This window comes from Cervus elaphus, chromosome 22, assembly GCF_910594005.1.
Source record: "Cervus elaphus chromosome 22, mCerEla1.1, whole genome shotgun sequence".
Lineage (NCBI taxonomy): Eukaryota > Metazoa > Chordata > Mammalia > Artiodactyla > Cervidae > Cervus > Cervus elaphus.
Window position 1 is genome coordinate 25,753,141 of NC_057836.1, and position 20,879 is coordinate 25,774,019.

Genomic DNA, 20,879 nt, shown 5'->3' on the forward strand with positions numbered 1-20,879 from the left:
AAGCATATTGTGAAGGCAGTGTTGGAAGCATCAGGAGTATAGGACAGTTAAGTGGGTGTCTTTATCTGAAAAGTGCATGATATCTGAAATGGAGCACATTTTATTCAAATAATGCCACTGGCTAATAGAAAAATGTGATCAAACAGTGGTCTTTGTGATGATTTAGGAAACTGACCTGAGAGCATCTTCTCAGTGATCTCAGAGACTGGAGGGGACAGACCCTGAAGATCTAATACCCAAAGACGCAATGTTGTCTACCACAAAGAGTAATTTAGTTAATTTTCTGGTGGGAAAACGAACATATTCGTATTTTATTGGAGATTACTAATTGAGTTTGTATTGCAGACTCAGGGAAGAAGGGGACAATCCTCTTTACACTTGTATGTGGCAAAGTAGCTCCAGTTCTGTGTATTTTGGCATTTTTGAGGGGAAATTGTTTTATTTTCTTCAGTATTTAAGGAGAAACTTAAGTGCATCTGATAATTTTTTAGAAAGAAAACAACATATTTCAGTCTTCTGTGTCTTTATAAGCAGAGTTTATTTTCCTTTTGCAAAAAGTGTTGACTCTTCAGGAAGTAATCATTACTATACTCTCAAATCCTTCCATCCAGCACAAATACGTAGAGTACCTAGTATGTATTCAGCATTATCGTGTCTTTGTGAAAGAGACCAGGGCCATAGAAGTTGGGATGCCCTGCCCTTGAGAAACCTCTTCATCAAACTTTAAAACGTCAGTGGGAAAGCGTAAAGCTTCACTCTGGCCAAGGAAAGCAGACTTGGCTCATCCTTGGGATGTGCAATTGCCCTGTTTCAAATCAGGAACCCGTCAACATGGTATTTATAACTGACCTTTGGGTAATCATTTAAAAGTACTGTGGGAAATCTCTTGGGTGAGACAAATGAAGATCTCGCATGGGTTTTTATCAGTGGCAACACCTCATGGATCTGGCTCCAGGAAGAAAAAGTCACAGTTTCAGTCTGCAGAGGAATAGTGATTGACTGGTTATACTATTACACTAGTCATCACATAAAATAGAGAAGTTGGGGAAGTTAGTGTTTAAAATGCAGAGTCCAAGCAATAAGCATTGGTACTGATATGGAAGATGTCTTAGAAACAAAGCAGAGTTCTCTTTGCTTCTGAAAGACAGGGCAATTGTTTTGACGCTGAAAGTAGTACTTTTACAAGCCCTCAGTACAGTAACCTCAGGCATCCTACACAGTGACTGTCCCGGGATCTGTGCTTGGCTGTGTATGCTTCACCAGGTTTATGCATTGTGGTTTTTCTGGAAAGCACACAAAATTGGGACCCAGGCATTTTGGTCCTTACTCTGGCAGCATCTGGCTATGCGACCTTGGAAGGGGACTCCAGTGCCCTGGCTTGTACTTTACAAGTTGGTGAAAAGGATGCGTGACAGTGTACATTTATCTATTGTAGCGATTGTGCCGCTGGGGGGGGGGGACATTGATAATGGGGAGAGTATGCATATGTGGTGGTTTTTTGTTTGTTGTTGTTTAGTCGCTAAGTTGTTTCTGACTGTCTGCAACCCCATGGACTGTAACCTGCCAGGCTCCTCTGTCCATGAGATTTCCCAGGCAATAATACTGGAGTGGGTTGCCATTTCCTTCTCCAGGGGATTCTCCCAACCTAGGGATTGAACTCGAGTCTCCTGCATTGACAGTGGATTCTTCACCACCAGGGAAACCCAGTGGGGCAATCAGGAGGTGGTAAATAAGTTTACCAACCAGTAATTCTTTCAAGACTGGAAATAAGAATGTCTGTTAACATCTGTTAAAGTGAAAGTGAAGTTGCTCAGTCGTGTCCGACTCTCTGCGACCCCATGGACTGTAGCCTACCAGGCTCCTCCGTCCATTGAATTTTCCAGGCAAAAGTACTAGAGTGGGTTGCCATTTCCTTCTCCAGGGGATCTTCCTGACCCAGGAATTGAACCGAGGTCTCCTGAATTGCAGGCAGATGCTTTCCATCTGAGCCACCAGGGAAACCCTACATCTGTTAAAATTTCATGCCAATAGTTGAATTAAGTAAATATACTTTATGCTCTAAAGATTCTATATACAGCATCCTAGAAATAACTTTGAGTTTGGAATCATAGAGACCTGTTTAAATCTTAGTCCTGACATGTGCTGTGTGACCTTGGACAAGTAATTTAATCTCTGAGCTTCAGCTTCCCTGGTGGCTTATTTTCCCTTATTTTCCTTTTGCAAAAAGTGTTGACTCTTCAGGAAGTAATCATTACTATACTCTTTACACTTTTTCAGTTTCCTCTTCTATAGAATGGACCAAATGCCTTTGTGGCAGAATTAGTATGAATATTCAAAGAGAATATAGTTAAATCACCCTTAACTTGATGAGTGGTAGCCCTTATTCCAGTGATCTTCTGAAAATATGGCTTTCATTATTACTTCACCTCCTCCTCTAAAGGCTTGCTTCATTTCCTTTGCTGTTTTCCACTCATCTCCCAAAGCCCTTTGCCTTCTCTTATGGCACCGACTGATTTCTGTCTTGTGTTTGCATTTTGTAGTGATGCTTTATTATTATAATTTTTGGCCATGCCTCATGGCTTGTGGTATCCTAGTTCCTTGACCAGGGACTGAATCCCCACCCACTACAGTGGAAGCTCAGAGTCCTAACCACTGAATTACCAGAGAATTCCTTGTTGTGATGCTTTATTAATATCTATGTTTGTTAGGTCTCTACATCCCTCATATTACTTGTTGTTGTTCAGTTACTCAGTTGTGTCTGACTCTTTGCAACCCCATGAACTGCAGCATGCCAGGCTTCCCTGTCCTTCACTATCTCCCGGAGTTTGTTCAAACTCATGTCCATTGAGTTGGCAATGCCATCCAACCGTCTCATCCTCTGTCATCCCCTTCTACCTTCTTGTTCTGCGCTCAGTCTTTCCCAGCATCAGGGTCTTTTCTAATGACTTGGCTTCTGGCATCAGAGTACTGGCCAGAGTAAAGACCCTGGGAAAGATTAAAGGCAGGAGGAGAAGGGAACAGCAGAGAATGAGATGGTGGGATGGCATCACCGACTCGATGGGCGTGAGTTTGATCAAGGTCTGGGAGATGGTGAAGCACAGTGAAGCCTGGTGTGCTGCAGTCATGGAGTCCCGAAGAGTCATACATGACTGAGTGACTGAACAACAAAAAACTGGATCTTCCACTTCAGCATTGGTCCGTCCAATCCAGGGTTGGATCCTGGATCTTTAACCTCTGGATAATCGAGAGTCAGCTTATGTTAGGGATGTTCCTTATGAGGCAGGGGAAATTTTGACTCTGGGGCACCTGCCTCTTGCTGCAAGTTTTTCTTACCCCTGCAGTATATGGAGGGTACCCCTCCCTTTGTTTAAAAGCTGTCTGGGAAATCTCCTTGGTGGTCCGGTGATTAAAAACCCACCTTGTAATTTGGGGAACTGGTTGATCCCTGGTTGGGGAACTAAGATCTTGCATGCCAGGGCCAGCTAAGTCTGCACACTGCAACCAAGACCCTTTGCAGCCAAAAGTAAGTGTTCCTTTTTTTTTAAAAAAAAGTTGTCTGGAATAAGAACAGAAAATTCCCTCCTCACCAGTGAGTGAGTGATCAATGATGTAGAGAGTTCCTTTTCCCTAGGAAAGGTAACTTTAATAAGTAACTTTAATAAGTACCAAGGAGTGACCCTTTAGTTGTGCAGTTGGAAACTTTTAACCAGAGGGAGTATTGGGTAGCTGGCGAGGAACCTTCTTGCTGTTTCCTGCCATTTTGACTTCTGTCCACTTTGTGTTTGGTACAATTGACCTTACAGAAGATCACTCAGGCTTCCAGTCTTCCGTAGCTGTTACATCCTCCCCTGCAGAGGGGAGCAGCCTTGTTTGTAAAACTTGGACCCAGCTCCTGTGGAGAGCTGACTCAGTGACGTGACTGCCTCAGGAGCTTCCGGTTCTGATGCGGGCAGTGGGGGGCCTGTGTTCCTGGGGGTACACCCTAAGGGGGACCACTTCCCCGATGTTTCCCAATGACGAGCGTGGCCTTGGAGATGCTCTTGTAGAGCTGATTCAGCTGAACTTCTGAGTTGACACAAGAGATCCCTTCTTATTTAAAGTAGGGGTGATTTCAAGTTTTTGGTGATGTGTCCCAGAGCATCTGGTAAAAGCAGCACCCTTGTCAAAATCCTGTGCCATCAGATAACTTCTTCCCGAGGAGAAATTGTGGAAGGCGATCAGGCGCTGCTGCAGGAGGCAGAGTTTTGATTATGCATCAGGAGGTGGGAATCACCGCCTGACTTCCGTTTTGAGCAGAGATTCCCAGGCAGTGTTGACAGTCACTGTGTTTCATCACATGGTGGGGGTTGGTGTGTGTGTTTGGGAGGCGGCATCAGCTTCAGCCCTGCCTGCTTACCGGCAGGGTGTTTTAGCACGTGTTAGACACCTGCTGTTTAAGGGTACACCTACATCCCAGGCTCCTTCTGCATGTGTGTAGATATATGCATTACATGCAGATAAAGGCATTCCTGGTATGTAGGGCTGTGGAAAGCATTTGATATTTTCTGTAAATCAGAGGATATTGAGAAGATGATATAAGGCATGTATGGTACATAGAGTAGCTATGCAATAAATGTTTCTTTTTTCAATTTTTCTTTCAAAACTTCATTCACTTCACTTACAAAGGATGACGTCCCAGTTTGAGAATTTGGGTATGTAGTTGTAACCCACTTAAGTTAAATTTTTCTGCAAATAAATACATATGTTGGGATGGTTACCCACTTAATTATATAGCCTTCTTTTTGGAAGGACATTGGCCTTTGAAGTCAGACTGCCTGGGATTCGAGTCCTGATTCTTCTACCTATGATTTTTGAGTTTTCACAGCTAAAAATATGTGGTGAATAAAAGCTGGGTCACAGACTGAAGATTAAATAAGGCATTATGTGTAGGGCAGCTGGCATGGTGCCTGGGATGTGGTGAGCTATGGTAAGGATTACTTACCCTTCTCTTTACAAGAGCTGTAACAGAAATGTTGAAAGGTTTTGACCTTAATGCTCAAGAATAACTGGTTGTGAACAAGAGTATTGCCAACTGGAGTATAACATGGGGTTGTGAGGGAGAAGTTCAAAGAATCTAGGGTGCCTGGAGGCCTAGTGTATGCTGGAGTTTAATGTTGAAAGAAGGTATGTAATCAAAAATGCCAGCTCTTTGTGGTTCCATGGACTATAGGCAGCCAGGCTCCTCTGTTCATGGGATTCTCCAGGCAAGAATACTGGAGTGGGGTGCCATTTCCTGCCTCAGGGGATCTTCCCAACCTCTTGTCTCTTGCGTCTCCTGCTTTGGCAGGCGGATTCTTTACCACTAGCACCACCTGGGAAGTCCTTTCTAGTGACTTGCTTCTCTTCTTTGAAAATGCATTAAAGGTAGTTATCATTTGGAGGCTTCCCCTCCCTCCCCCAAGAAGGGAATTTATCCATCCCAGGTTCTTTTTTTTTTCTAATTTTTTTGGGGGTGATCAGCATCTTTGAAAATTGTTAAATAACCAGACTACAGAGTAAGTGTTTATTGGTTAAGTATCACTGATGCCATCCAGTAACTGTTTTAGGCAAGTAATCCCAGACAAGTTAGTTCAGTCTAGTTTACTTCAGTCGCTCAGTCAATATGTCCGACTCTTTGTGACCCCATGGACTGCAGCACCCCAGGCCTCCCTGTCCATCACCAACTCCCAGAGCTTGCTCAAACTCATGTCCATTGAGTCGGTGATCCTACCATCTCATCCTCTTGTCTTTCCCTCCTCCTGTTGCCTTCAGTCTTTCCCAGCATCAGGATCTTTTCCAGTGAGTCATTTCTTTGCATCAGGTGGCCAAAGTATTGGAGCTTCAGCTTCAGCATCAGTCTTTCCAGTGAATGTTGAGGACTGATTTCTTTTAGGATTGATTGGTTGGATCTCCTTGCAGACCAAGGGACTCTCAAGAGTCTTCTCCAACACCACAGTTCAGAAGCATCAGTTCTTTGGTGTTCAGCTGTCTTTATGGTCTGACTCTCACATCCGTACATGACTACCGGAAAAACCACAGCTTTGACTAGATCAACATTTTTCAGCAAAGTAATGTCTCTGCTTTTTAATATTCCGTTTAGGTTTGTCATAGCTTTTCTTCCAAGGAGCAAGCGTCTTTTAATTTCGTGGCTGCAGTCACCATCTGCAGTGATTTTCGAGCCCAAGAAAGTAAAATCTGTCGCTATTTCCATTGTTTCCCCATCTATTTGCCATGAAGTGATGGGACCAGATACCATGATCTTAGTTTTTTGAATGTTGAGTTTTAAGCCAGCTTTTTCACTCTCCTCTTTCACTTTCATCAAGAGACTCTTTAGTTCCTCTTCGATTTCTGCTGCAAGTGCTCATCTACTGTTTTTGTTTTGGTAAAAGTGGATATTGGTTTCAAGATCAAAATACACAAAGTTTAATAGCAAAATTGTGGTGATTCTCCTTAGGACATTTAAAAAGTATTTGCCTGAAAGGTGAAGTGTCAAGAATAACATGAACTCACAAACTTTAGGAAATAAGTTTACGCCCCTCTTAAAACATGTTCTTCATAACTTACTACATCTTATCTTTGAGACAAAACATAAAAGTAAATGTTTCTATGCACAACTATGTATACAGTAGGTAACAAATGAGAGCCTACTGAATAGCACGGGGAACTCTACTCAGTACTCTGGTGTGACCAAAGTAAAAGTTAAAGGTGCTCAGTCGTGTCCGACTCTGCAACCCTATGGACTATACGCTCCATGGAATTCTCCAGGCCAGAATACTGGAGTGCATAGCCTTTCACTTCTCCAGGGGATCTTCCCAACCTGGGTTGGGATCCCTCCCTACCCAGGGATCCAACCCAGGTCTCCCACATTGCAAATGGATTCTTTACCAGCTGAGCCACAAGGGAAACCCAAGAATACCAGAGTGGGTAGCCTCTCCCATCTCCAGTGGATCTTCCCAACCCAGGAATCGAACCAGGGTCTCCTGCATTGCAGGTGGATTCTTTACCAACTGAGCTATCAGAGAAGTCCTATAGTGACCCCATGGGAAGGAAATCCAAAAAAGAGGGGATATATGTATACGTGTGATTCACTTTGCTGACAGCAGAAACTAGCACAATATTGTAAAGCAACTATGTTGTTTAGTCACTAAGTCGTGTCCGACTCTTCTTCGACCCCATGGAGTGTAGCCCTGCAGGCTCCTCCCTTCATGGGATTCTCCAGGCAAGAATATTGGAGTGGGTTGCTATTTTCTACTCCAGGGGATCTTTCCGACCCAAGGATCGAACCCATGTCTCCTGAATTGGCAGGCTAATGCTTTACCACTGAGCCAGCTGGGAAGTCCCAAAGCAGTTCTACTCCAATAAAAATTAGAAAAGAAAAAGTAAATCTTCCTGGGTGAGCTCATGTATTGCCTTACGTTCACAAGTAAGTGGCACGTGTGTTATGAGAGCAGAAGGACAGGGCAGGAGAAATGGGGGCATTGGTTTCAGGAAAAATAAGTATAGGTTTTAAGTAACTGTTGAGTTCCATTAACGTATTTATTCTTTATTTTTGGAAGGGAGCTTAACATACTTGTTTAAATTGAAATGAAGTAGTTTTTATTCCTGTTTTAAGTTCTGTTCTGTAGCCTTTAAATTATGCTTATACTTTGATAGGATTAGTTGTGTGTAAATCTGTTCTAGCATTTAAGTATCCTTGCAGACTAACTTGTGTGACTGGCATGACATCCAGCAGAGGTATAGCTTTGTGAATAATGTTTTCTATTTCAAAAAAACGCCAAAGGCCTTTTGAGATACTTTCAGATTTTAATTTAGGAAAGCCTGTCATCCAATCTCTCATTGAGAGGAAAGAGTTAAATAGGTTTTCTCTGAGGCTCTTAGCTCCTAGAACAATCGATCAGATCTTCTCAAAGGACTGAGAGATGGATCTTTACCCAACAGGGGGCCAAAGTTTTCCAGCTTCTTAATGAATTTCTCTGAGGTCTAATGATTCCTTTTGAACACTGGGCACACTTAGGGGTTTGGAGAAACTCTGATAAGTTTTCCCAAAGTTCATTGAATTGAAAGGCTAAGTAAGTGTTTGAACATACTTAAAACCAAATGTGGTTTAGTCAGCCTTATAGGATATCTTTATGAAAGGGTATAGTGGTGAAATCAAGATCTTGGCAAGGAAATGTCTTGTAATATGGGAAATTTTGTCAATTAGCAAATTTATTTAAGATGCTAATTTGTCTAAAAAACATGTGCTTTCCAAATTCAAAAAGCCCATGTACCTTCCCAGCTTGCTTTGCCTGGAAAGGGTGTAGATAGAGGCTGAAAACCAATGCTTGATTTAGGCTGATAAAGTAAGTCTGTTTCATAAAGGTGAAATATAGGGTAGAGTGTCAAAGAAACTGTAAAGGACCTTTTGTCTTCTTCTTAGATTTTTTTTCCTCCTAATCATACAAAGCAAAGCGTCGTGATACAATGAGATTTCAATTATCATGTAAGTCCATATGTTAAGTCTAAGTCCAGAATGTGAGCCCTGGTGGTCTATGAGCATGGAGAAGCTCCATCTTTTAGGAGTATAATGGTATACTTCCTAATGACATTTCTGAAATAGAGGGAAAATGAAATATAGGAATGCCTTGTTTTATTGCACTTTATTGTACTTGGCAGAAGTTGTACTTTTTACAGACTGAAGGTTTTTGGCAACTTTGCGTCAAGCAGGTCTACCCTCACCATTTTCCCCACAGCATTTGCTCATTTCTTATCTCTCTGTCATGGTTTGGTAACTTTTGCAGTATTTCACACTTCTTCATTGTTATTGTGTTTGTTATGGTAATCTGTGATCAGAGATCTTTCATGTTACTCTTGTAATTGTTTTGGGGCACTATGAACCATGTTCATAGCAAACTTCATCCATAATTGTTGACTGTGTTCTGACTGTTCCACCGACCTGTCATTCCCCCATCTCTCTCCATCTCCTCAGGCTTCCCTATTCCCTGAGAGTAAATAGTATTGAAATCAGCCCAATTAATCACTCTACAAGTGTGCATGCTAAATCGCCTTAGTTATGTCCTACTCTTTGTGACTCTGCCAAGAGGGGGATTCTCCCTGGGATCACAAAGAGTCGGACATGACTTAGTGGCTAAAATAACAATCATAGTAACAAAGAAAGGTGAAGAAGCTGCAGAAGAAAAGTTTGAAGCTAAAGAAGCTATCTCCTAAATATCAAAGTGCAAGGTGAAGCAGCAAATGGTGATGTAGAAGCTGTAGCCTGAAGGTGGCTTCACTGAACAATAGATTTTCAACTTATAAATGATGTGAGAAATGCTGGTTGTCCTGGGATAATTTCTTCCAGTGTTTGTGTCAGTAAAAAGCTCATTAGATACTTTTGGGGGCATGGATGGGGCTTATCAACCATAGGATGGTTCTGCTGGGCTGTTTCTTTGAAAGACTCTCAATTGTTGAATAATTTGTTGTCTTCTCTTGGCCTGGTCCATTTCTGTGGAGGTGAATCCTCCAGTCTTTTTTCTGGGGGACCGTAAGCTAGAGGGCTACTGTTCTTAAAGTGGAGGGGAAGCAAGCTGGTGGTGGCTCTGGATAGCAACCTTCACTGTTCCTTCTATCTGCTCTGCTATAATGTTGACGACAGAAATAGTACAAGGTGTTGGCGGAGCCGTTAGCAGGGGCACCTAATGTATGTGGGGTGACAGGGAAGGCTTCCTCGAGAAGGATTAAACTGCTATCGGAAGGATGAGAACAGAGCCAGCTACGTGAGAATGAGGGGAGAGTATTGTAGGCAGCGTGCATGTGTGCTCAGTCGCTAAGTCATGTCCGACTTTGTGTGGCCCCATGCATTGTAGCCCACCAGGCTCCTCTGTCCATGGCATTTCTCAAGCAAGAATACTGGAGTGGGTTGCCATTCCCTTCCCCAGGGGATCTTCCTGACCCAAGGATCAAACTCACATCTCCTACATTGCAGGCGGATTCTTTACCACTGAGCCACCTGGGAAGCCCCGTTCTAGGCAGAGGGCTTATAAATTTATTTGAGTAGATGTGTCTTGTAAGGGGGACCAAGTAAGTTGTCAACTTGTTATAGTAGTTCATATAATCAGAAGAACAGCTCCGGGGATATAATACCTAAGGCACTCTTTCTTTTGGTGGTTAGCTGTATGTACTTAGTCGCTCCGTTGTGTCTGACTCTTTTTGACCCCATGGACTGCAGCCTGCCAGGCTCCTCTGTCCATGGAATTCTCCAGGAAAGAATACTGGAGTGGGTTGCCATGCCCCCCCCCCCAGGGGATCTTCCCAACCCAGGGATGGAACCCAGGTCTTCCTTATTGCAGGCCGATTCTTTATCGTCTGAACCACCAGGGAAGCCCAACTAATTAATACCATGTCTTTTTCAGATATGTAAATAACAGCAATGAGGTTCTAAATGAGGTGTTTGCTTAGGAATCCAGATTTAAACTTACTACACTGGGTATGAGAAGTTGGACTTTGTGAGGAGTTGAATGATTACATTAGTTGCAAGTTTGTCTTGTTAGTTGACTTTTTCTTTGTCTGTTGACTTTGTCTTCTGGATGTCATCTGAGATTTGTTGGTTGGTTTCTGTAGTGGTAATATGACCGATTAGACTAGTTTCAAGCAGATACTGAAATTTAGATTAGCTGTTATATATACCTAAGTATTCCAACTAAGGGCTTGAAGAACTTTTGAAATGCCTTTAGAATCATAGGGCAGATTATAATGACTCATCCCAGATTTAAAACTTTGATGTCTTCCCTTTTTGTATTGACTTAGATATAATTATCTCAATCTATCCATCTTGGCCTTTCGTGAAATGTTCCCAGCCTGTCTTTCAGGCTTTGTTTCTGTTTCTCTCTGATATGTTTTCTTGATTCTTCAGAAAAGAAAAGAAGTTTACTTTTCCCTAAACTATATTTGAATTCTTCCACCTCAGGGTCTCACTTAGAATGCAGCTCTTTCCCTTCTCAGCTGCCCCACCCTCCCCTTATCTCTACCCCTTCACAGCTGTTGGGGTGATTCTTTCAGCATGGCATTTTTTTAGTTCGAGCACCAGCAGACTCTCACTTTCTCTCTCTCTTTTTTAACGAGGGATTTTTTTCTTTTTTGGTTTGGCAGCACCCTGTGGCATGTGGAACCTTAGTTCCCTGACCAGGGTGCAAACCTGTGCCTCCTGCATCGGAACTCGAAGTCTTAACCACTAGATGGCCCAGGAAGCGCAGATCCTCACTTTCTCTTAAACTTTCATAGCACTGTGTCCCTTGTTTACTCATTAGAAAGGAAGAATAAGACCTAAGGTCCCTATTTCTACTTTTATTTTCACATCTTTTGGTTGCAACATATCTATAATTTGGGCCCACTCAGTGATTTTGGCATCTGCTGGGAAGTGCTGTGCTACGCTAAGTCTCTCAGTCATGTCCCACTCTTTGTGACCCCATGGACGGCAGCCCACCAGGCTCCTCTGTCCATGGGATTCTCCAGGCAAGACTACTGGAGTGGGTTGCCATGCCCTCCTCCAGAGGATCTTCTTGACCCAGGGATCGAACCCTCCTCTCGTACATCTCCTTCATTGGCAGGCAAGTTCTTTACCATTAGCGCCAATTGGGAAGTCCATCTAGTGTGATAGAGCTTACTAAATCTGTTATTAGCTGATTTGAGTGCAGATTCCTCTTTATTTCCCCTGTGATCTATCCTCAAGTTGTCTCAGTCATATATGAGGGAATATATGTAAGTGTTCCAAGTTATCCTCATTCTAAACATCTTCAGAATGTCCCCATTTTATTTGTATCTTCATTTGATATTATCATTGGATGTCAAAGGCAAAAGAGCCTACCCATTTGGCCCTATTTCTTTTTTCCATTTAGCCTTTTCTTTTAACTATTTTAAACTAACTTTTATTTTTTTTCCTCCTCGATTTTGAGAAAGTAAGTGTTCATTATGAGGCTTCCCAGGTGGTGCTAGTGGTAAAGAACCTGTCAGCAACCCACTCCAGTATTTTTGCCTGGGAAATCCAGTGGACAGAGGAGCCCGGTGGGCTATAGGCCTTAGGGTCGCAAAGAGCTGGACACAACTAAAGTGACTTGGGATTGGCCCTGGTGTCTCAGATGGTACAGAATCTGCCTGCAATGTGGGAGACCTGGGTTCGATTCCTGGGTCAGGAAGATTCCCCTGGATAAGGAAATGGCAACCCACTCCAGTATTCTTGCCTGGAGAATCTCCATGGATAGAGGAGCCTGGTGGGCTTATAGTCCGTGGGGTTGCAAAGAGTCAGACGTGACTGAGCAACTAACACACAAAGTGACTTAGCATGCACGCATGTGTTCATTATACAGTTGGCAGAAAATGGGCTATAGTTCCCGCCCCCCCATCCCCCCGGCCTTTCTATTATGTCTAACATACCAACTGATCAAATAAATTCATAGTAGTTCTCCAGTACTTCACATGTGGAGTCCTCTGGCTAAATTTCAAGATTCCCTGTGACCTGATAGCACCTTACCTGTGCCGTTGTATCTTCACTCCCAAACAGAACTTTTGGTCATTCTTAACTGTCCTGTGAAGAAGCCATCACCATTCCCATATTTGGTCTTTATTGATATTATACCCAGTATGTGAAATGTCTTCCTTCTCCTTGACTTGTAGTTCATTTCTGCTCATCTATTAGCGCAGGTGGACGTGTTGAAATCTTCTTGACTTTCCTAGTCTTCTCATAGTGACGGATTTGGAGCCAGAACCCAAGCTCCGGCCTTGTTCTGCCCTGCTGTGTCCTCTGTTTAGCATTCCGGCTCAGATCCATTGAATGACAGCTGTCACACCCAGCTGGCTGTTTCTTTCCTCCTTGTCAGCAATGGCTTTCTGGTTAATCACAGAAGACCTGCGTCATCACACCAGCCGGACTATAAAAACACTGTAAGATAGCTAACAAGTGCCTGACATGGAGGCGATGGTCCATAAACAGCTGTCCATGGTTTTCCAACTCCAGACCCAGTGATGCTCATATCGTAGAACCAGAAGCTAGAATTCCTTTCTTCCAGGGCACTGCTGCGTCTCCAGAACTGATACCCCTTCCACTTCGGTTAATCTCTATCCTTGGCAATCTAGTACAAGGCTTCAGTAGATGGCCTGTGGGTTTGGTCGTGTTAACCACTGTGCTGTTTAAGTTTTGCAGTGAACTCACTCGGAACTCTAGTAAATTAAAAACGAAAAGGGCGGGGAACTATTGGATATTTTAACTGCCTCTTTCTTTGACTTCTTGGTTCAATCCAACAGTATATTTCTCAAACAGCTTTGATATGTAGACTGCTGAGGAAAGCTATATGGTTCCAACCTGGCAGGTTAAGAGTTCTTTGAACTAGTTAATGAAATGCTTCATACTGGGAACCTGGAGAAATATCAGCTTAGTTTCTGAAAAGCCTTTTGATAATGCTTCCCTTAAGGGTTTAAGAAAAATGCCAACAGAGTAAAAAGTATTGCTTTTTTCATAGATTTCAACATATTTAAACAATAGCAAAAAAGAGTACAAAGGAAAAACTGCTGTTCTTTGCCCAGGGAGGTCAGTCATTGGTTGATACCAGTTTTCTTATGGCAAATAATACTGTTAGTGCTAACAGAACTCTTTGGAGGAGAGCTTAGAAAGACAATTGATGGATGTCAAGTTAAAGATATTTTGAAAAGTGAAAAATGTATTAGCTTTGTAAATACACTGACGTGAATTTAAAAACATAGGCACCCACTGCTATGATATTTTAACCTGTAGAGTTTCACTGTAATTTTTAAAAACAAATTTTGTTGAGCTATATTTAGGATGCTGTAGCAGAAATACCGTGGAATGTGCAGCCTATAAGTAACAGAAATGTATTTCTCATAGTTTGGGAGGCTAGGAGGTCCAGGATCAAGGTGCTGGCAAATTTGGTGTTGGATGAGAACCAGTCTCCTCATTGGTGGCTGTGTTTTCACTATAAACTCACATGGCAAAAGGTCAGGGGATCTCTCTGGGGCCTCTTTTATAAGGGCAGTGATCCTGTTTGTGATGGCTCCATCTCATGACCTGGTCACCTCCTAAGGGCCTAACTTCTGAATACAATTACTTTGGTGATTAGGTTTCAACATATGAATTAGGATTGGGAGAGGGTGAAGCGTGCAGACCGAGTGCTACTGCTAAGTTGCTCCAGCCGTGTCCAATTCTTTGCAACACCATGGCCTGTAGTCCATCAGGCTCCTCTGTCCATGGGATTCTCCAGGCAGAATGTTCTAATCCTAAATGTATAGTTTAGTTTTTACATACCTATATAAGTGAGTTTCAGTGTAATTTGATTTACACATTTGTATCAGTAGAAGGTTAAATATTTATATTTAAAAAAGTGTATGCTATACACCACTTTTATTTATTATATTTTAAATATTTACTTATTTATTTATTCAGTTGTGCTACATAGCACAGCATGTGGGATCTTAGTTCCCCCACCATGGATGGATGGAGCTTTGTGCACTGGAAGCTCAGAGTCTTAACCACTGGACTGCCAGGGAAGTCCCAAATACTTAGATTTTAAAGTTTGGGAAAGGAAAAAACATAGCTCTTAGTCTGCTATTTTATAGTTGTGAATCAGTTTCTTATTACAGGCTTTTCTTGGTTTCTGTATGTTCTGTATGTTAATTATTGCTATAAAATAAATTGCTGTTTGATGATGCTAGGTTATGAGATCTGTGGATTGACCCAGCTTCTAGATTTTTCTGATTATTTCCTCATGATGTCATTTAACTTACTTCTGTATCTTCTGTGTTTTAAGTTGGAAGTTATATCTTATATTAGTTTACCACTAGAACCAGTAGTAGATAGATGGATAGACAGATAGATACATACCTAGCCACACACACATATGTGTGTGTGTGTGTGTGTGTGTGTGTGTGTGTAGCCTTTTATTCTATTCAGGTCTTTCTTCATTAGATTGGATGAGGCCCACCCACCTTGGGGAGGGCAATACGCTTTACTCCATCCACCAATTTAGGCCCTGACCTCATCCATAAACACCCTCACAAGACACATGCAGAAATAATGTTTAATCACATATCTGGGCACCTTGAGGCCCAGTGAAGTTGATGCATAAAATTAACCATCACAAATCTAAGACTTGATTTGTTCTTTGTTCAGTCCCTAAGTTGTGTCCAATTCTTTGCGACCACATGGACTGCAGCACGCCAGGCTTTCCTGTCCTTCACTATCTCCCAGAGTTTGCTCAGACTCATGTGCATTGAGCCTGTGATGCCATCCAATCATCCATCCTCTGTCACCTCTTCTCCTGCCCTCAATCTTTCCCAGCATCAGAATCTTTTCCAATGAGTTGGCTCCTCGAATCAGGTGGCCAAAGTATTGGAGCTTCAGCTTCAGCACCAGTCCTTCGAATGAATATTCAGGGTTGATTTCTTTTGGGATTGACTGGTTTTATCTCCTTGCTGTCCAAGGGACTCTCAAAAGTCTTCTCCAGCACCACAGTTTGAAAGCATCAGTTCTTTGGTGCTCAGCCTTCTTTGTGGTCCAACTCTCACATTTTAAAAAACACCTGTAAAAAATTCATTGTAAAAGAATACATATTCACATGCACAAATAAAAATGTATTTGTATAAATTATTATAGCACTATAGTGTAAGTTGAATAATTACTCAGCTTTAGTTTCTTAGTTGTATCAGTCTCTGATGTCATGCCATTGGTAGTTTTTTGAAGAGTAGTTTTTAAAAATTTCTTAAAGTATTAAAATGTCCAGCAGTTTTTTCAAACTTTCATTTTATGTTTCTTAAATTTGTGATCCTTGACACAATCAGTTGATATTTCTGTGTGGAACATAATATTTTTAATTAAGAAAATATTTACAAATGCTTGGTACTTGGTACACTTAGAACTTAGAACAGATTCTATAAATGGAGACTATTCTCAATTCTCATTTTTTTGATATTGAAATGTGTAAATATTTTAGTACAAATAGTTTCACAGTTAATGTATTTTGCTCCATTTCCCTGATAGCTCAGTTGGTAAAGAATCTGCCTGCAGTACAGGAGACCCTGGTTCGATTCCTGGGTAGGGAAAACCCCATGGAGAAGGGAAAGGCTACCCACTCCGATATTCTGGCCTGGAGAATTCCATGGACTGTATAGTCCATGGGGTCGCAAAGAGTTGGACACGACTGAATGACTTTCGCTTTTCATAGGACAAATCTTGTCAAAAAAGAGGTCTTGATTTTCTCTGAATGTTTTGCTAAATTCATATACTGTAAAATCATAGGCTGTCTCAACTTCATTTTTGTGGTATTGTGATTTATGATAAGAAATATATATTTGGTGTTCATCTATTCTTCTTGGCACAGAGCTCCTAAACTCTTTGGATTTCCTGTGATGAGAGCTGTAAAGGTGTCTTGTGATGTTAATGAGACTTCCCTGGTGGCTCAGATGGTAAAGAATCCCCCTGCAATGTGAGACCTGGGTTCAGTCTCTGGGTTATTTAATGAGGTGACTTTTGGGCCTCAGCTAAGCATGGGGGCTGGTGCTTGGAGAACCAACCACTGATTAGGGAGTTGGAACTTTGTTTATTTTTTTTTAACTTTTTATTTTGTATTGGAGTATAGCCCATTGGGGTATGGACTATGGGCATCCCAGGTGGCGCTAGTGGTAAAGAACCCTCCTGCCAATGCAGGTAGACGTGAGAGACCCGGGTTTGATCTCTTAGTCAGGAGGATCCCCTGGAGAAGGAAATGGCTTCTTGCCTGGAGAATCCCATGGACAGAAGAGCCTGGCAGGCTGTAGTCTATGGGGTCACACAGAGTTGGGCACAACTGAAGTGACTTAGCATACACGCATCAAGGCATCTGGCAGATTCAGTGTCTGCTGAGAGGTCATAGCCGATTAGCAAACAATGTTTTGATAGTTTCAGGGGAACAGAAAAGGGACTCAGCCACACATATACATGTATCTGTTCTCCCCCAGGGGAGTTGGAACTTTCTATCTCACTCCCCCAGCTGACTGCTGGGTTAGGGAGAAGGGCTGGAGGTTGAGTTTAGTCATCTATGACTGGTGATTTAATCAGTCATGCCTATGGAGTGAAGTCTCCATAAAAATCCCAAAAGGATGGGGTTTGGAGAGTTTCTGGGTTGGGGAACATGTGGTGATTCAGGGTCCCTTGGAGAGTACTTGGAAACTCTTTGCTCTTTCTTTTACCTTTCCCTTGACGTCTTTTTCATCTGTTTTCATCTGGCTCTTTCTGAGTTGCATCCTTCTGTAATAAACTGATAATCTAGTAAGCAAAATGTTTCTCTGAGCCTTGTGAACCACTCTAGTAGATTAATTGAATTCAGATTAATTGGAACCTCCAATGGTAAGTTGGAAGCTTGGGTGATAACCTGGACTTGTACCTGGGGTCTAAAGTGGGATCGGGTGGGATTGGGGGTGGACCAGTCTTGTGGGACTGAGCCCTTAACCTGGGGAATCTGGTGAAAATATCTCTGGGTAGATAGTGTCATAATTGAGATGAATTGTAGGATAATTCATCCTACATTGGTGTCTCAAGCTTTGCACGGTGGTATAAGACACTGCTTCTCCCCACATTGGAATTAAGTGTAGACCCCCCACTTAAATTCTTTCCAGTACAGAATATCAATGTATTCAGTTTAATGTTGGAGCTTGTGGTAGCCAATCTCCAAAGATGGACCAGGTCTCTGAAATCGATGTCTTTGTGTTGTGTCCCACTGCATTGATTCAGGCTCTCTCTGAGACTGCCTGTAACCAAACAGAAGTGATCAGTAGCTGTGGTATGACTGGGGAGCCCTGAGCACCTCTGTGGGAAGTTCAGCTGCCCTGTTGGAAATGGTTCATAAAGAAGGGGATGTTCTAGACTTACATGGAGGTGCCCTGGCAGGGCCCAGGCTTCTGCCACTCCCTCTGAGGCACAGGACACGGGAGTGCAGCCCCATCACCATCTGGCTGTGGTCACAGGCCGCTGATCTCAAGTGAGAGCAGCAATAGAACCACCCTGCTGAGCCCAGTCAACCAATAGTGTGAGGAGAAATCATAAAAGAATTGCTGTTGTTAGGCATGACATTTTGAGGTAGTTTGTTACACAGCGATAGGTGTGCATGCATACCTTCAGTCATGTTTGGCTCTCTGCGATCTCATGGACTGTAGCCTGCCAGGTTCCTCTGTCCATGGGATTCTCCAGGCAAGAATACATTCTCTTCTCCAGCGGATCTTCCCAACCCAGGGATTGAACCTTAGTCTCTGACATCTCCTGCATTGGCAGGCAAGTTCTTTGCCACTAGTGCCACCTGGGAAGCCCTTACACAATGACTGATAATAATCAAATCAGATAGGTTGAGATATTCCCAAGTACAATTTTAGAATTTTTAAATTAAGCCTTGTACATGGGTTGAATCTCATTTAATTTGTTCAAGCCCTCTCATTTGCAGAGGGATAAATTTCAGGGTCTTCTTCTTTGCAATATTTGCAAACAATTGTCAACAAATAACAATTATCACCAAATAACAATTGTCACTGTTTCAAAAACTGGAGGCTTTGGATGTTTTATTTACATAATAGGTTTTTTTTTTTAAATTTTAGTTTTGGCTGCACTGGGCCTTCGCTGCTGTGCAAGGACTTTCTCTAGTTGCAGTGAGAGGGGGCTACTCTCTAGTTGTGGTGCGTAGTGTTCTTGTTGTCGTGACTTGTCATGTTGCAGCACAGGGGATTTAGGGCAGGTGGGCTCAGTAGTTGTGGCACACGGGCTTAACTGCCCCGTGGCACATGGGGTCTTCCTATATCAGAGATTGAACCCCTGTCCCCTATACTGGCAGGCAGATTCTTAACCACTGGACCACCAGCGAAGTCCATACTTGGTTGTTGTTCAGTTTCTAAGTCATGTCCCACCCTTTGTGACCCCATGAATTGCAGCACGCCAGGCTTCCCTGACCTTCAGTATCTCCCAGAGTTTGCTCAAACTCATGTCTGTTGAATCAGTGATGCCATCCAACCATCTCATCCTCTGTTGTCCCCTTCTCCTCCTGCCCTCAATCTTTCCCAGCATCAGGGTCTTTTCAAATGAGTCGGCTCTTCGCATCAGGTGGCCAAAGTATCGGAGCTTCAGTTTCAGCATCAGTCCTTTCAGTGACTATTCAGGGTTGATTTCCTTTAGGATTGACTGATTTGATCTCCTTGCAGTCCACGGGACTCTCAAGAGTCTTCTCCACAGGTTTTTTAAAGATTTTTCAACTGATTTTCAAAAAAAATAAAGCCAATATTTCAAAGTGTTATTTATAAAATAGTTCATGACTGACATATGTCAGCTTAGAATGATTGACAAAATTGTTCTTCCTCTTCAAAGATTCGTATGTTCCTAACATTCAACTGACAATAGCCAGTAAAGAGATAGTGCACACTGCCAGGAAGAAGTATTTATTTTTAATTAAACATCAGTTTTCTCACAAAGATCAGGTAGTTCATTTATTCTGTGTATATATAAAATGCTTAAAATTTGACAGCAATAGCTTGCACTTTGATTGTTAGACTGTGGGAAATTATTTGGATGAGATTATAAATTATGTGTCTATCACAACCAAATCCAAGTGTTTTTCTGCTCCCTCAGTTTCTTAATAAGAACATTGTTTCTATTTTGATGCCATATTCCAACAAAATTTGCATCTGTGGCATCTCTGCAAAATCAAATAATCAAAAAAAAATAATTGATTTGTTCAGTGTTAACCTGTTTAAATTTATAGTGGTGGTAACATAATGTTAGGTGTTTTACCTTCAACAAAATAAGACTTTAAAATTTTTTCTTTAATGTTAGGTTTTTTAAAAAATGAGCCAATATTTGAATTAATTTAGCTGATTTTTCTCTTTAAAACACCCATGACTGATGTAAAATGGCATTTTCTAGTTGTTATTAAAATTCTTCTGCTTCTGAAGCCAACAAATTAATGAATACTGCCTTAAACATACACTAGGAATTTGGGATGTAAAAACAAGCACTATATAGAATACTCATTTTATCTAAATGAGAAGTCATGCTTCATAGTTTTATATAACTGTATCTGCTGAGGCTATATTAAATTGCCATCGTTAAGCACAGGCTTCTTAACATAAGTGCTAATTTTTTAAGTAGATACGAATGCTTTTAAGCAGATTTGGGTCTTGGAATCAGTGACATTTTTGTAGAGATATTTTGGCGTGTGATAAATGTTGAAACCTGTATGCAGGTCAGGAAGCAACAGTTAGAACTGGACATGGAACAACAGACTGGTTCCAAACAGGAAAAGGACTGCATCAAGGCTGTATATTGTCACCCTGCTTATTTAACTTATATGCAGAGTACATCATGGGAAATGCTGGGCTGGAGGAAGCACAAGCCGGAATCAAGATTGTTGGGAGAAATATCAATAACCTCATATATGCAGATCGCACCACCCTTATGGCAGAAAGTGAAGAACTAAAGAGCTTCTTGATGAAAGTGAAAGAGGAGAGTGAAAAAGCTGGCTTAAAGCTCAACATTCAGAAAACTAAGATCATGGCATCTGGTCCCATCACTTCATGGCAAAGAGATGGGGAAACAGTGGAGACAGTGGTTGACTATTTTTCTGGGCTCCAAAATCACTGCAGATGGTGACTGCAGCCATGAAATTAAAAGGAAAGTTATGACCAACCTAGACAGCATATTAAAAAGCAGAGATATTACTTTGTCAACAAAGGTCCGTCTAGTCAAGGCTATGGTTTTTCCAGTAGTCATGTATGGATGTGAGAGGTGGACTATAAAGAAAGCTGAGCACCGCAGAATTGATGCTTTTGAACTGTGGTGTTGGAGAAGACTCTTGAGAGTCCCTTGG

At 42.0% G+C, this 20,879-nt stretch overlaps 1 protein-coding gene across 2 annotated transcripts in view; it reads left to right on the forward strand.

The window, feature by feature from the left end:
* DERA (deoxyribose-phosphate aldolase) overlaps nucleotides 1-20,879 on the forward strand; it is a 111,236-nt gene that overhangs the window by 9,772 nt on the left and 80,585 nt on the right. The gene's annotated exons all lie outside the window — the stretch shown is intronic.